We start from the raw sequence: 15,832 nt of genomic DNA, 5'->3' as shown, positions 1-15,832 counted from the left end.
GATACACTCTCTAAATTCTGTTTTAGAAGTATTTTTCCCCTTATCATATACTGTAGAAGTACAGTGAATTTGGAGACAATAGATCTGAGTTTGAAGCCTCATTCTTATCAATAGATGCAACAATATGGATGAACTCTAAAGCATTATGCTACATGAAAAAAAGGCAGATGCAAAAGACTACATACTGTATGATTCTGTTTGTATGAAATTCTAGAAAAGGCAGATACTGATATCTCATTATGATTTTAATTTGTGTTTCTTCAATAACCAATGATGTTGAGCATCTTTTCATGTGCTTGTTATATATATTTGTATATATATAAATATATACAATGAAGTATATATTTTTATGAAATATATTTGTGTGAAATGTCTATTAAGAAATTGGATTGTTTGCCTTTTCGTTTTTGATTTGTAATAATTCTGTATGTAGCCTGACCACAAGTTTCAGCTATGGCTTACCCTTTCATTTTCTTAATGTCTTAGTGTCTTTCAGTGAACAAAAGGTTTTGATTTTGGGAGCCAGCCCTCATAGCCTATCAGTTAAAGTTTGGCATTCTCCACTTCGGCGATCCAGGTTCAGTTCCTGGGTGTGGATTCACACTACTTGTCTGTCAGTAGCCATGCTGTGGTGGTGGCTCACCTAGAAGAACTAGAAGGATTTGCAACTAGAGTATATGACTATGTACTGGGCTTTGGGAAGGGAAAAAAAAAAAAGAGAAAGAAGACTGGAAACAGATGTTAGCTCAGGACAAATCTTTCCCAGCAAAAAAAAAGATTTTAATTTTGATAGAGTTCACTACACTCAAACCTCTGGTCTCTCAATATAGTTATATAATTTGTTAGCTCAGCATTCAGTGATTTTATAATTATGAGAATATAAATGCATTTACACGTAAACTACATACTCTTCCTTTATTACATGACTTTTTTTCTTTGCAGTTTTAAATTTGCTTTATTGGTACTTATCACTAATTCAACCTCAAATTTTCTGTGAATTATCTAAATCTGTTTGCTATATATTCAAACATTTTAAAAATCATGAATGAATGTCTATTATTGTCAAATTTTTTTCTGCATTTCTATCATTTCCTAATCTTGAAAGACCTCTCCCCTGGGGCCTCCTGTCCAGCTCTAGCAGATCTCTTAGGAACCTCTTTGGGTTCTTCTGTCTCTCTTTTGAGTTGATTCTCTTGTTCTGTGCATCATTCTTGGTTTACCTGTTCACTTTAGTAAAGCACATTCACCAGTAATTTCTTGAGAAAGACTGTGTGCAAGGTAAATTCTTGGAGAATTAAAATGTCTTAAAATGACTACAGTTTATCAAAGTTATTTGTTAAAGTGGCTGGGCAAAGAATTCTGACTTGGACATAATTTCCCCTCAATTTTTGAAGGCATTCAAGAGTGCAGATGTTGAAAAGTAAAGTCATTCTAAATCCCATTTCTTTGCATAAGAAAAATTTTCCTGTCTGTAAACCTTTAAAAATTTTCTTGTATTTGGGTTCTACAGTTTCATGATTATGGTATGGATCTACTTTTATCTATTGTGCTTAATATTTGCGGGGGGTTTTCCTGAGGAAGATTCGCCCTGAGCTAACATCTGTGCCAATCTTCCTCTATTCTGTATGTAGGTTACCACCACAGCATGGCCACTGATGAGTGGTGTGGGTCCACAACCAGGGACCAAACCCAGGCCACTAAAGTGGAGCATACCAAACTTAACCACTAGGCCATGGGGCTGGCCCTGGTTTGGTGGTTTTTTTAAATCTGAAAACTCATGCTTCAATTCTGGAAAATATTCACACATTATTTTGTTGATGAATTTCCCCCTCTATTTTCTATGCTCTTTTTTTCCCTAATTCATTTTGTTTTATTTTTTATTTTGTATTGAGGTAACGTTGGTCTATTTTCTATACTCTTTTTAAGGAATCCTTTTTGAAATGTTAGCTTTCTTGGATTAATGTTCTTTCTCTCTTACTCTCTTCTTCCTGTTTTCTTTCTATTTGCTTTATTCTCTGGGAGTTTTTCTAAATTTTATCTTATATCCCTTTTATTAGTGCTCTTTTTGTTTGTTGCAGAGGAGGGCTGTTTTCATTGATTGGTTTGTTTGTTTTTGCTATTCTGGTTTTAATTTTTAAAAATGCATTCTGTTCTCCTAATGTCACTGTCTCTTTTTATAACATTCTGTTCTTATTCTATGATTGAAGTACTTCCACTTAACCTGCTGAAGACTTTAATAGTTTTTAAAAAGATTTTTTAAGAAAGATTTTTTTCTTCTTGCATAATTTCTATTCCCTCCAAGTTGGTTTTTTCATTGGTCTCTTTTTCACCTTAAAGCGTTTCTTCATATACCCCATCATTTTAGGTTGTATGTTCAAATGGAGAGAGAAACCTGATTGGAGGCCCTGAGCACATGGCCGGACTCATGAGTTTCACCGTCTGGGGAGGAGAGGCCAGGCTCTTTTTTTCATGAATCCCCTATGTTAGTATCTTTAAGTCTTGCTTAAATTGTTAGAGAATCTGGGAGCCAAAAGGGCAAAGGTAGTTGGGGGTTTCAATGTTCAGTTTGCCAGAATTCACTTATTTGTCGTGTTTTTCATTATTCTCTCTACCCTGGTTTGAGTCTGGATAGCCTCTGTTTTCCTTTTCAGAGAATTACCCTTCAAGAGTGGAGAAAAGACAGTCACCTGGCTTCATAGGGTGAGAGAGGCTATCTAGAGGTTTAACCTTGCAAGCCACCCTCAGAGTTTTGCCCCATCTTCACCTCCATTTCCAGCAGTACTGGGGGCTTTGCCCTGCACATAGCTCCTCTGTTTCCCACTGGCAGCTTGAGATACACCTTTCTCAGAGCTTTTTGTTGCCTTTGTCTTCTCTCCCATTCTATTTATAAGATTATGTATTTTTAAATGGCCTTTAATGCTATTTTAAGTGTGATTTCAAGAAAAAGTAAAAACTTGTTTCTGACTTACCATCTTTATTGGGCAGACTACTAGTTCATTTTGAACTAAAACGTCTATTTTACTTTTCAGCCTATTTGTTCATTTTTTAACTTCAGTAAACAAAATTTTAATTTCCAAGGACTTCCAGTTGATTTTTTTATGTATATAATATCCTATCTCTCTGAGAAGATTAATTCCACTTAAACGTTAGTACATCAGTATAAATGTAATTCATTATCTTAACTTCTTCCTACACTTACTGTCTGTTGTTAATTCTGTATCATTGCAATCCTCCTCTCCATTTTCCTCCTCTTCTCAGGGGAAAAACTGGGAAGTACGCCTCACAGAATGTCTTTCCCCAAAAAGTTCCAAGCTAGATTCTGTCAGTGAGAGATTCTCTCAGTAGACATGGAAGACAGCTGAGAAGGCAGCAGTGGTCTCCTGTGGGCAGAAAATTGAGATCACTCTGCTGCCAGGCAGCTGAAATCACTGGTGGTTTCCCTTGGCTTCCAGGCTTCTTCTGAAAATAGCCCACTAGTTTGCTGAGGCAGTCGAGAGCATCTGCAATGGCTCCCTTGTGACCCCTACACTTCCAGATTTCCTGAAGGTGGCTCTGTCACCTTTGCTCCCCCAACCTTTCCAACAGTTGAGTGCACCTCTACTTTACCCTGCCTGGGTTAAATCTGTCTCTTGATGCCTCAAGTGGCTTCTGTTTCCTGGACTGAACTCAGTTTTGGTTCTGCTGCTTCCTGTATTTCACACCCCCATACCCCAACTGAAATTTTGTTTCTTGCTTGTTTTTGAGACTGTCTCTGAATGCTGAATTGTTTTCTGTAGTCTTCCTCCAGTATTTATAGGGGAGGGATGGGTGTTCTACTGCTCATGGTGTGCAGTAGCTTTTCTTCTGAGTAGGGAAGACTTCATTCTTCTTGGGTGTTGCTTTTCTTCTCCACATCAAATACCCACACTCACTGCCTCTGCTGGGGAATAGTCATTTCTGATGTCTGCTGCTTGACATGAACATAGATATTCCAACTGTGGCTCTGCAGTTAACCCCAAGGCCCCCACCTGTTCCCTATATCCACCACCTCTGAGCGTGGGTCATCCTTAGAGCCACTTCCATCTTTTTAGTAGCTGGCTCCTCTGTGTTTTGGAATTTAAATTCCTTCCCTTCGAATCCAGTCTCACTTACTTTCCACCCAAAACTGCCCTCTGAATGATTTATGTGGATGGAAGTGTGTTCATACAAAATTATCTTTTCATACTTTAACAGTAAAAGAAGCGCATAATATATAATCAAATGTATGCATTGTTTGTACACATACCACTTTCCCATGGAAATGTGGGTGCATTTCCATGAAGATAACCCTGCACTCTATGAGTGTCAGTTAGACTTCCATGATGATGAAGATTTTTTTCATTTTTTAGTGAGACTGAGATCAGCAAAAGTTTGAAGCAAAGATGAGATATGGTGAGACATATGTGGAGTTTTCAACATTGTAATGTTCCAAGATACCCAAAACGTAGTATAGCTCAAAATATGATCCCCAGCTGCTCTTTGGGAATAAGGCAGCTCAGACATCAAATTTCCTAGGATCCTTCATTTGCTACCCTATCGGTCAAGTGTCTTTCTCTTTTCATAGCTCCTTCCAGAATGTTTCCCTTCTTTCTTGCGAGAAGAAAAAGAACACCATCACCCCATCTCTTTTCCCCTCCCAAGTTAGGAACTTGAAATGCTTTCAGCATCCTTCACTGAAACCACATTTCCCTATCAAAAACAATTTCAGGGAAACAATTAACTATCTTTTTGTTAACACTTTTACATATTTAAAATTAGATGCTTCCAAACTGATGAAAGGGTTGCAGAATGAATTATCCGGTCCATTTTCCAAACGGTGCATTTCAAAATGGAATAAAATTCAATTGGATAAGATTCTTATCCTTGTTTATATTTATCAGGTAATATACACACATGTGGGTAAAAATTAATAATAAGAAGAGTTTATAATAAAAGGCAACAATCCCCTGCACTTCCCTAGCCCTATCTGACTCATCAGAGGCAATGACATTTGATCATTTCTTGTTTAAATCTTCTGATAGTTATCTTTGTATCTCTAAATAAAATGCTTATGCTGCTTTTTTTTTTTTACCCCCTTGTGCCTGTGGCAGACATTACTGGTCAATTACAGTTTTGTTTTGTTTTTTTTAAAGATTGGCACCTGAGCTAACATCTGTTACCTATCTTTTTCTTTTTTTCCTTCTTGTCCCCGAAGCCCCCTAGGACAAGGTTGTATATCCTAGTTGTAGGTCTTTCTGGCTCCGATATGTGGGACACCACCTCAGCATGGCTTGATGAGTGGTGCTAGGTCCACGTCCAGGATCCAAACTGGCAAAACCTTGGGCCATTGAAGCAGAGCCCCGCAAACTTAACCACTCCACCACGGGGCCGGCCTGGCGGCTAATTTTTATTTATCCACATTATTATTATTTTTCCTGCAGGATAGATGAATATTTAGGTCAGATCCTTATTCGTTTTTATTATGTCTTGTCAGTTTGGGCTGCTATAATAAGAATACCACAAACTGGGTGGCTTAAACCACATAAATTTATTTCTCACAGTTCTGGAGGCTGGGAAGTCCAAAATCAGGGTGCCAGCATGGGGGTTTCTGATGAGAGCGCTCTTCCTGGTTTGCAGAAGGCTGTCTTCTGGCTGTATCCTCACACAGCCAGGAAGAGAGAAAGCTCTGGTCTCTTTATCCCCTTATAAAGGCACCAATCCCATTCATGTGGGCTCCACCCTCATGACCCACTTATTTCCCAAAGGCCCCACCTCCAAATATGTTAGGGATTTAGGCTTCAACATAGGAATTAGAGAAAAGGGGACACAAATATTCAGTCCATAGCATATTACTATTTTGATTATTTTGCACCTTTTCTGAAAGTCTTAATAATCAAATATTAAATTTACTGAATTGATCTTCTCTATGTCATAGCTTTTATTTTCTGTTTTCCATCACTTGTTTTTCTATGTACTAGATGGGTTCCTTGACTTTCAACTTTTCTATTAAATTTTTATTTTAATTTTGTTCATTTTTTCCTACCATCTACTTTTCTGTGGATACAATTTTTCCCAATGAATCTGAGTATTCGTTAGACCTCTTCATTAAATATTTTTAAAGTTGTCTTCTGTATACTTAATTAGCTGTTGTTTCTGTGGTCAGATCAACCTGTCTGCTTGTTTAGTTTTATCTTTCTCTGTCATGTTGCATGCTGTCTCAAATATTTAGTGATTCTTGGTTGTCCGTTGAATTTATTGAGCTTATACAAAATGTTAATATAGATCCATTTTGAATGGTATAATATGGGTAAGTTTTATCCTTCCCCCCTGGTCCCCCGAACTGTACATATCCTCATATTCCTTTATAAAAGTGAAAGGAATGAAGCTTCCTGGGAGTTTTTGGTACATGGGTAGAATTTGTTGGGTTTTAGAGTATACGAGTGACTAGGTTGCGATTGTTTTGTGTTGAAGTTTTTTTGGTTTTTCTTCCTAGTGGTTTGAGGGAAGAGACACCAACATGCCAGAATAGACAGCTTTGTTCTGAGGCACTTGCATACACACTGCTTGCGCTACTTGTATCCCAATGGCTCAAGCACCTTTCGTTTGAGAGGACTGTGTGTGTGTGGGTTGCCTGAGGCATAAAGTGCTGGCCGCTCAGGCTGTGGGTGCTCCTGATCCAGAGTCTTATTTCATTCTCCAGGGTTAGCCCCAGTTTAGCTCGTATCCTCCATCAAATCTGCTATCTCTGTGCTAGCTCTCGTCCCCTGTGTCTAGGCCATAGATTCCTCAGTCCCCATTCTTCTATCAGATGCCATAGATTCCTCAGTCCCCATTCTTCTATCAGATTTACATCTTTCATAAATCTGATTAAGTGTCTCCTGGGCTGAGACCCCCCTCCCATTATTCACAATGTTTTGGAGTTACACCTTTTCTATTCATTTCCTATTTCACTGAGGTCTAGCCATCCACCACCTTGAAACAAGAGTTTGGATGTTTCATTTCAATTTTTTTCAAATTTTAATTTTATTAAGTAAAATAAGATTTACATACATGCCCTGGAGAGATAAATGTCTCCTCTTTTCTTTAATCAGGGCCAACATACCAACACTTTTGTTGCTCTGTTTTCCTTAATATTCATTCCTTTAATTCTTTCTAAAAATCTTTTATGTAAAATTTGTTCTGTAACCAGTTAAATTACGTATTACACTTCTTATAAAACTTTTTAAATGTAAGATAAATTTTCTATAATTTATTAAACAGAAAAATAATTTAGTTTATCTCTATTCATCTAGCTTGTGGTTTAAAAGTACTAATTTAATCAAGCAAAAATTCATCTTAGTCATCAATTTTCTTAGTTTTTAAAATTTTAAAATTTTTGCCAGTTTTCGATTTTAATGTTTATCATTTCATGTTCTACATCTGCAATAAACATAAAAGAAATTTCTTTAGAAACAACTAAAATATTTTGGTGTTAATAATTTCTGAAAACTCAAATACAATACTTAGATTTTTTCGATTAGTTGATAAGCAAAAGAATAGTGTGTTTTCTGTCATTTGCTAGTGCTTCATCCTGCGTGAAAAGTCATTTTCATTTCACAGCAGTACACTAGGCATACGGCAAAGTGTTTCAGTGTGTTGGAGGTAGGGTTGCCAGATAAAACATAGGACACCTAATTAACTTTGAATTTCAGTTAAACAACAACTCTTTTGTATGTACAACCCATTTGTTTTGTTGTTGCTGCAAAATCTGGGAGGCCTAGTTGGAGGTGATGGACTAGAAGATTTCCCATCAAAATGCTTTAACTGAATTATTATTTAAGTTTATGCCCTTGACTTTTATTAAAGAATGAATACAGGATGTCTACATTTTCTTTAAAATTGTTGAAGTTTTATGTTTCCCTTTTATGTAAAGATACATATAACAATTTTCTCTTAGAATTTGGAGCCAGAAAGAGATAATCTTTCCCAAAGAATTGTCATGATTCCTTTGACCCATTGTGGATTTTTTTTTTTCCCCTTTGGCTGTCAAGAAATTCAAAACTAATTTCATACGAAATGTAGTACCCATATTATCTTATATTCACAGAAAAATTTCTCCAACCCTCATTCTATATTTGGTCTCTGATTTTCTTTCATATATTATTGTTAAAAGATTATTGTGTTTTCATTTTGTTACTCTAAATCATTTCTATATTTATTTAAATTTTAAATTATAAAAATAAAATAAAGTGAATGTTTAAAAATATTTGTACCTTATCTACAACTGCTTGTTGGCTATAATGACAATCCAACCATACAGATTTCCCAGAGATCCCAGTGATGGAAATCTACTTTCAATAATTTTAACATCATGGCAGTATCAAAACTGACATTCTTGAGCCAGCCCTGCTGGGTTAGTGGTTAAAGTTTGGCTTTCTCACCTCTTTGGCAGCCTGGGTTTGGTTCCCAGTGACACACCACTCATCTGTCAGTTGCCATGCTGTGGCAGCGGCTCACATAGAAGAACTAGAAGGACTTAAAACTAGAGATACAACCATGCAGTGGGGCTTTGGGAAGGAAAGAAAAAAAGAGGAAGATTGCCAAAAGATGTTAGCTCAGGGTGAATCTTTCTCTACAAAAAAAAAAAAAAATGGGAGTTTTAAAACTATCAAGGTTAGAGATCTCATCAAGATGGCGGCATAAGCAGACTCTGAACTCATCTCCTCCCATGAACACAACCAGGTTACAACTATTTTTGGAAAAATTACCCTGGGTAGAAAACTGAAAACTGGATAAAAAGAACCCCTACAACAAGAGACAGTCCTGACTAAAGTGGGAGGGGCAGAAATTCCTGCTGGAGAGAAAAAAGTCACCCTCAGGAGCAGTGGAGTTTCTCAGCTGGCCAGGTGGGAGCCACCCTAAGGTACAGAGCCCTCCCTGGAGGAGTGAGGTCTGGAGCAGGGGCCAATACTGCTGTAAGCATCCTTCAGACTCAGCACAACTGAGACGACGGTCTTACTATCTGGCTTTGTTGGCTATTAACTGTAGCAGGGAATACCCTCAGAAAAGCTATCAGATGAAAGCTGAAAAGACCTGGGTCTTAAAGGGCCCATGCACAAACTTACCCATCTCAGCAAACTAAAATCACCAGAGAGAAGGCTGACAGTCCTTTGGTGAAGAGAGACTCACCTGGTGGGCTCTGCTGGTATCTTGGTGAGAGGAGGGACCTCTCCGGAGACTGAGACATTGGTGGGGGCCATTGTTCTGACCTGGTCCAGGTGTGCTGACACAGACCCTGGAAGACGCCATTGAGGTTCTTCCCCTGGCCTGTTAGCCCAGGGGGCTGCCACACCCACTAGAGTGCAGATTTAATCCAGTTCAGCCAGGGCAGGCAGCCCACCCTAGGGACCCACCCAGTCCAACAGCAACCCTCAGGCTACTTGTCCTCCTGCATTGACTGGGTGCCTTGATTCTCTACAGGCAGGTGAATGTGTCCGCCTCTGTGGGGCAGGGCCTGTGTGAGGACCAGGTGAACTGTGGAGGGCATTGGTGGAGAGGTGGGGGCCTCTGCAGTGGGGCATCGGGGTACACTCCAGGGGGTTGGGAAGTGTGCTTGGACCAGGACGGTGTTGACAGTGTGTGTGGTCCTGTGGGGGGTGAGGCTTATCAGCAGCAGAAGACCTGTGCTTCACAAATAGCCATAAAAAGGATCGGCCCCACATCCAAAGCCTGAGACAATTGAGTGCTCCCCTGCCTAAGGCCAGCCCCACTCAGCTGCACTCTTAAGAGAACTAACAATAGCCTTGTAGGCCTGAGGCCTTTAGCAACTGCAAGCCCCTGAACCTAGCAACCAGCTACACTGGGTACCAACCCAATTAACAGGAAAACTGCAACAGGAGTGTGCTGTTACACCTTGTAGCCAATGGTGCTGAGGCTCCCCAAACCAGATTTACAAACAGCTGGCCAGGGAAGGAAAGACTCGACTCCCTGGGTACCTGCATTAAGAGCAACCCTGCCACAGCAGAAAGACACAAGTAGCCCACAAAGGGGTCACTTCTGGATCTTTTGGACTGGTGATGCAAGGGAAGCAGACTGCTGGGCCTCAAAAGGCATCTCTTACATAAGGGCACTTCTCCAAGACCAGCAGACATAGCTGACTCACCTAATACATAGAAATAAGCACAGAGAAAGATGGAGGAGACAAAGGAATACATTCCAAGCAAGAGAACAGGGCAAAACCCCAGAAAAAGGACTAAATGAAACAGAAAGAAGTGACCTACCTGACAAAGAGTTCAAACAAAATCTCATAAGTATGCTCACAGATATTAGGAGAAGACTGGATGAACACAGTGAGCTCATCAACAAAAAACTGGAAAATATAAAAAAGAACCAATCAGAAATGAATAATACAATACTGGAAATGAAAAATTCACTACAGGGACTCAAGTGCAGAGTAGAGGATACAGAAGAACAGATCAGTGAGCTAGGCAAAAGACTAGAGGAAATCACCCAAGCAGAACGCAAAAAGAATTAGGCAGAATGAGAACAGTCTAAGGGAACTCTGGGACAATATCAAGCACACTAACATTTGTATTATAGGTGTCCCAGAAGGAGAAGAGAGAGACAAAGGGGCAGCAAACTTATTTGAAGAAATAATAGATGAAAATTTTCCTAATCTAAGGAAGGAAACAGACATTCAAGTACAGGTAGCCCAGAGAGCTCCAAATAAGATAAACCCAAAGAGGCCCACACCAAGACACATTATAATTAAAATGTCCAAAATTAAACATAAAGAGAGAATCCTAAAAGCAGCAAGAGAAAGGCCACAAGTGACATACAAAGGAAAGCCCATAAAGCTATCAGTGGATTTCTCAGCTGAAATCCTAAGGTGAGAAGAGAATGGCATGATGTATTTAAAGTGCTAAAAGGAAAAAACCTACAGCCAAGAATACTCTATACATCAAAGTTCTCATTCAGATTGGAAGGAGAAATAAAGAGCTTCCCAGACAAGCAAAAATTAAAGGAGTTTATCACCAAGAAACCAGTTCTACAGGAAATGCTGAAGGGACTTATTTAAGTGGGAAAGCAATGACCATAAATAGGGATAAAAAAATTATCCAAAAAAATAACCCCCCCAAAATAAACAGGCAATAAAATCACTGGTAAAGGTAAAAATATAGTAAAGGTAGCAGATCAACCACCTGTGAAGATAAGATGAAGGTTAAAAGACAAAAGTACTAAAATTACCTACTTCAATGATAAGAGGGTAATGGATAGACACACACTAAACAGGACATTATATATGATTTCCAAAACATAAAATGTGGGAGGAGCGGAGTGACAAAGTAGAGGCTTTAGAAAGAGGTTAAGCTAAAGAGTCTATCAACTCAATATAGACTGTTATATACATAGAATATTATATAGGTTCCTCATGGTAATCTCAAATCAGAAACCTACAATAAGCAAATAAGTAAGACAAAAGAAATCAAACACATTACTAAAGAAAGTCATCAAACCACAAGAGAAGAGAGCAAGAGAAAAAGAAAGGAACAGAGAACTACTACTAAAACACCCGGAAGAAAAAGTAATAAAATGGCAATAAATACATATTTATCAATAGCCACTTTAAATGTCAATGGACTAAATGCTGCAATCCAAAGGCATATGGTGGCCAACTGGATAAAAAAAGAAGACCCATATATATGCTGCATACAAGAGACACACTTCAGATCTAAAGACACTCACAAACTGAAAGTGAATGGATGGAAAAAGATATTCCATGCAAATGGCAAAGAAAAGAAAGTGGGGTAGCAATACTTATATCAGACAAAATAAACTTTAAAACAAAAACTGTAACAAGAGACAAAGAAGCACACTACATAATGATAAAGGGAACAATTCAACAAGAAGATATAACACTTGTAAATATCTATGCACCCAACCTAGGAGCACCTAAATATATAAAGCAATTACTAACAGACATTAAAGGAGAAATAGACAGTAACACAATAATAGTAGGGGACTTTAACACTCCACTTACACCAGTGGATAGATCATCCAAACAGAAGATCAATGAGGAAAGACTGGCCTTAAAGGACACATTTGACCAGATGGACTTAGTGGATATATGTAGAGCATCCCATCCAAAAACCACAGAATATACATTCTTTTCAAACGCCCATGGAACATTCTCCAGGATTGATCACATATTATGCCACAAAACAAGTCTCAATAAATTTAAGAACATCAAAATAATACCATGCATCTTTTCTGATCACAAAGGTATGAAACTAGAAATCAACTACAGGAAGAAAACCAGAAAAGCCACAAAAATGTGGAGATTAAACAAAGTGATACTGAAAAACGATTAGGTCAATGAAGAAATCAAAGGAGAAATCAAAAATTCCTGGAGGCAAATGAAAATGAAAATAAGACATGCCAAAATCTATGGGATACAGCAAAAGAGGTTCTAAGAGGGAAGTTTATAGAAATTCAGGCCTACCTCAGCAAAGAAGAAAAATCCCAAATAAACAATCTAACAGCACATGTAAGGGTACTGGAAAAATAAGAACACAGAAATCCCAAAATAAGCAGAAGGAAGGAAATAATAAAAATCAGAGCAGAATAAATGAAATAGAGAGACTAAAAAAACAATAGAAAAAATTAATGAAACCAAGAGCTGGTTCTTTGAAAAGATAAACAAAATTGACAAACCCTTAGCTAGACTCACCAAGGAAAAAAAGGGAGAAGGCTCAAATAAGTAAAATCAGAAATGAAAGAGGAGAAATTACAACAGACACCTCAGAAATACAAAAGATAAGAGAATACTATGAAAAGCTATACACCAACAAATTGGATAATCTAGAAGAAATGGATAAAGTCTTAGCAACATATAACCTTCCAAAACTAGACCAAGAAGAAGTAGAGAATTTGAATAGACTGATCACCAGTAAGGAGATTGAAACAGCAATCAAAAACCTCCCAAGAAATAAAAGTCCAGGACCAGATGGCTTCCCTGGTGAATTCTACCAAACATTCAAAGAAGACATAATACCTATCCTTCTCAAACTCTTCCAAAAAAATTGAAGAGGAGGTGAGGCTTCCTAACTCATTCTATGAAGCCAACATTATCCTGATACCAAAACCAGACAAGGACAACACAGAAAAAGAAAATTACAGGCCAATATCACTGATGAAAATCAAGGCAAAAATCCTCAACAAAATACTAGCAAATCAAATACAACAATACATTAAAAAGATCATACATCATGATCAAATGGGTTTCATTCCAGGGATGCAAGGATGGTTCAAGATCCGCAAATCTATCAACGTGACACACAACATTAACAAAATGATGAATAAAAATCACATGATCATCTCAATAGATGCAGAGAAAGCATTTGACAAGATACAGCATCCATTTATGATAAAAAAAAAAACTCTAAATAAAATGGGTATGGAAAAGGAAAACACCTCGACATAATAAAGGCCATATATGACAAAACCACAGGAAATATCATTCTCAATGTAGAAAAACTGAAAGCTCTCCCTCTAAGAACAGGAACCAGACAAGGAAGCCCACTGTCACCACTCTTATTTAACATAGTATTGGAAGTCCTAGCCAGAGCAATCAGGCAAGAAAAAGAAATAAAATGGATCCATATTGGAAAAGAAGTGAAACTGTCACTCTTTGCAGATGACATGATTTTATATATAGAAAACCCTAAAGAATCCACTAAAAAACTTTTAGAAATAATAAATGAATACAGTCAAGTTGCAGGATACAAAATCAACATACAAAAATCAGTTGCATTTCTATACACTAACAACGAAGTAGCAGAAAGAGAAATTAAGAATGCAATCTCATTTACAATTGCAACAAAAAGAATAAAATACATAGGAATAAACTTAACCAAAGAGGTGAATGATCTGTACACTGAAAACTATAAAACATTGTTGAAAGAAATCAAAGAAGACACAAAGAAATGGAAAGATATTCCGGGCTCTTGGATTGGAAGCATTAACATAGTTAAAATATCCATACATCCTAAAGCAATCTACAGATTCAATGGAATCCCTATCAAAGTTCCAACAACATTTTTCACAGAAATAGAACAAAGAATCCTAAAATTTATATGGAACAACAAAAGACCCTGAATAGCCAAAGGATTCCTGAGAAAAAAGAACAAAGCTGGAGGTATCACACTCTCTGATTTCAAAATATACTACAAACCCATAGTAACCAAAACAGCATGGTACTGGCACAAAAACAGACACACAGATCAATGGAACAGAATCGAGAGCCCAGAAATAAACCCACACATTTATGGACAGCTGATATTCGACAAGGGAGCCAAGAGTATACAACGCAGAAAGGAGAGTCTCTTCAATAAACGGTGTTGGGGAAACTGGGCAGCCACATGCAAAGAATTAAAGTAGATCATTACCTTACACCATGCACAAAATTCAACTAAAAATGGATTAAAGACTTGAAAGTAAAACCCGAAAGCATGAAACTTCTAGAAGAAAACATAGGCACTGTGCTCTTTGACACTGGTCTGAGCAGTGTATTTTCAAGTACCATGTCTGACCAGGCAAGGGAAACAGAAGAAAAAAATGAACAAATGGGACTACATCAAACTAAAAAGCTTCTGCACAGCAAAGGAAAACATCAACAAAACAGAAAGACAACCTAACAATTGGGAGAAGATATTTGCAAACCATATATCAGATAAGGGGTTAATATCCAAAATATACAAAGAACACATACAGCTCAACAACAAAAAACCCAACAACCCAATTTAAAAGTGGGCAAAAGATCTGAACAGAGATTTCTCCAAAGAAGATATACAGATGGCCAACAGGCATATGAAAAGATGCTCAGCATCATTAGCTATCAGGGAAATGCAAATCAAAACTACAATGAGGTATCACCTCACCCCGGTCAGAATAGCTATAATTAACAAGACAGGAAACAACAAGTGTTGGAGAGGATGTGGAGAGAAGGGGACCCTCATACACTGCTGGTGGGAGTGCAAACTGGTGCAGCCACTATGGAAAGCAGTATGGAGTATCCTCAGAAAATTAAGAATAGATCTACCATATGATCCAGCTATCCCACTGCTGGGTATTTATCCAAAGAACTTGAAAACACAAAGGCATAAAGATACTTGCACCCCTATGTTCATTGCAGCCTTATTCACAATAGCCAAGACTTGGAAGCAACCTAGGTGCCCATCAAGGGATGAATGGATAAAGAAGATGTGGTATATATACACAATGGAATACTACTCAGCCATAAGAAATGATGAAATTCGGCCATTTGTGACAACATGGATGGACCTTGAGGGTATTATGCGAAGTGAAATAAGTCAAAGGGAGAAAGTCAAATATTGTATGATCTCACCCATAAGTAGAAGATAAAAATGACGATAAAAAAAACACATAGCAATGGAGATTGGATTGGTGGTTACCATAGGGGAAGAGGGGAGGGGGGAGAGCAAAAGAGGTGATTAGGCTCACATGTGAGGGGATGGACTATAATTAGTTTTTGGGTGGTGAACATGATGTAATCTACACAGAATTCGAAATATATTACGATGTACATCTGAAAGCTACATAATGTTATCATCCAATGTCACTGCAATAAAATTTAAAAAATAAAAAATATAAAAAAAATTTGTCTAGCACATCTTAAGAATTATATATTTCGCCAATGTAAAGTCATCTTCTCTATTTAATAGGGGAAGGTAGTGTCAAAAGGACAGAATTAAGGAAAGAATATCAAGAAATTGTTATGAAAATAATTACATCCTTATGAATTAATAATATGTTATTTCTAGATGTAACAGATTTT

The 15,832-nt window shown here is 37.7% G+C and overlaps 1 protein-coding gene across 1 annotated transcript in view; it reads left to right on the top strand.

Annotated features, from left to right (window-relative positions):
• The window catches only part of MGAT4D (MGAT4 family member D), a 64,461-nt gene that overhangs the window by 47,421 nt on the left and 1,208 nt on the right, over positions 1 to 15,832 (top strand). The window lies entirely within an intron of this gene.

Source organism: Equus asinus, chromosome 3 (assembly GCF_041296235.1).
Source record: "Equus asinus isolate D_3611 breed Donkey chromosome 3, EquAss-T2T_v2, whole genome shotgun sequence".
Lineage (NCBI taxonomy): Eukaryota > Metazoa > Chordata > Mammalia > Perissodactyla > Equidae > Equus > Equus asinus.
Note: the sequence above shows the minus strand (reverse complement) of the source record. Positions and strands in the feature narration are given on the sequence as shown.